This window comes from Bos indicus, chromosome 20, assembly GCF_029378745.1.
Source record: "Bos indicus isolate NIAB-ARS_2022 breed Sahiwal x Tharparkar chromosome 20, NIAB-ARS_B.indTharparkar_mat_pri_1.0, whole genome shotgun sequence".
NCBI lineage: Eukaryota > Metazoa > Chordata > Mammalia > Artiodactyla > Bovidae > Bos > Bos indicus.
Window position 1 is genome coordinate 17,599,398 of NC_091779.1, and position 2,007 is coordinate 17,601,404.

Sequence of the window (2,007 nt, forward strand, 5' to 3'; positions counted from 1 at the left end):
CCAGTAGTGCCAAGGGTGGGACCAGGTGTGTGTGTTTGGCAGTCCTCGCCTCCACGGCTGCCCACAGGCTCCAACTTGGATTCAGCCGTGGTGATCATTCACACCCTTGTGGCAGCAGCATGTCGGGGTGCTGCCAGCAAAGACGACAAGCAGCAATAGTGAGCACCAGGGCAGCAGCTGCTGTGGGCAGGCAGGTGACTGCACCTGGCCCGTGTCAACTTCCTGCTCCAGCCACCGCCCTCCACCCACCGTTCTCATTCGGAAGGCTTTTGTGTCTCACTGGTACCATGAAGGAATTGCCAGAATGATACAATCTTAGAGGAAGGGATCTCAAAAACATGTAGTTGGACCTGCTTGCTTTAAAGATAAGGAAGTGGAAGCCCTGAGGGTGTAAGTTTCTTGGCCATGCTCATGCAGGTGGTTATTGGCAGAGTAATGACTGGAATCAAGTCATTGAAGCCATTTTCTAATGATCTTTCTGCTGTACCCGTGACTTTTCAACAATTGTTAGCACAATCCACAGTATGGAATAAATTTTACATCATCACCCACAGTATTACAGATATGCACAACACAAAATCTCACAAAACAGTAGTTATCTTTACTATATGTGATATACTCTAGTATTTTCTCTTATAGTATATTCATTTTAAAAGAGCCTGGAGATTGCTTGGCAGCATGTGTACTAAAACTGGAACAATACAGAGAAGATTAACATGGCCCCTACACAAGGATAACATGCAAATTTTCCCCATTTTTTTTTCACATTTACCAAATGTTCTTTTTCTTTCCAGGGATAATATTTATAGGTACACAGTCAAATAATTTGCATTTTTCCTAATTAGATACATCTACTGAATATCTAGGAAGGTGGAGTTGAAATAGGTATAGAGAGGGGTCCCCTCCAGCTCGAACCTGTCATATGCCCGATCAGGAATAAGCGTATTGTCTGATCTGTCCTTAATTCTGAAAAGGCAGAATGATCTAGCAGAAAGAACACTGGGTCTAGTCCTGGCTCCACCATCTTGCAAGTGTGTGACTTGGGGTGAATTTTCTCTGGGTTCTGCTATCTCAACTGCAAGATCAAGCTGTTGTTAATTGACAGGAGTTCTGAGAAGGGAACACAATAATGCAAATGAATGCAATAAAAAGCTCTATCCACAAGACTTGTCCTGGAACAGCGATGGTTTTAAATTCTCACATTTCAGAGAAATATGGTGTCTCAAGATGTTTCTGGATTCTCATCAAAACACCTGCATAATGTATTATGAATAAATTTGGTATAATAAAGGAAAACTAAGCCCTGGAACTGACTCATTTTTAAATGCTTTTGCAGGTGTTTAGAGAGGAGGAGTTGACCCTAAATCTTGAAGATGTTCAGCCTCAGAAAAGGAGAAGTCATTGAGGTCAAAGATGAGTCTCTGCTCTTGAAAGGAAAAGGTGATCAGTCACAAATTGAAAATCATAATCAAGGAAGGTTACTGTCAGTGAGTACGAAGAGGAAGAATTGAGTACTATAAAACAATCAGATGCAACAGCCATGCTGAAGACTGGTGGAACATGTGGGGTGGAATGAATGAGAGGAAAGAGTTCCAGATGCATTCAGTGCTGCCCAGCTGCTTTTGAAGAAGCCATCTTTCTAGGAGGTGGTTTGGTTGGGTTCATCATATTCCAGCTTTGGACACATCAAATCCAATAAATTTTTTTTAAAAAACTGCTATAGAAATTATTTTTGTTAAATATGCAAAATGTCTGCAATAACATAACCTTGCCCAAAGTGACAGTTAAAAGGATCCTTGACAGCTAAGAACGTTCGTCAAAGCCAATTCAGAAGCTGGTGATGATGCTCTGCTTGGAGATATGACTAAGGAAAAAAAAAAAAAGGCATCACCGGTCCTACTAAGGTACTGAGAGCTGCCTCATGGCTGTTTCTGCTGTGTGAAACAGAGCAGAAGTTGTAGCAAAGATACTGAAGAGGGGGCGGATCCTGCATGGCCAGAGTGGGTG

The 2,007-nt window shown here is 42.2% G+C and overlaps 1 pseudogene; it reads left to right on the forward strand.

Annotated features, from left to right (window-relative positions):
- Positions 1-666: 666 nt before the first annotated feature.
- LOC139178102 (U6 spliceosomal RNA) lies at positions 667-761 on the forward strand (annotated as a pseudogene).
- Positions 762-2,007: the final 1,246 nt, after the last annotated feature.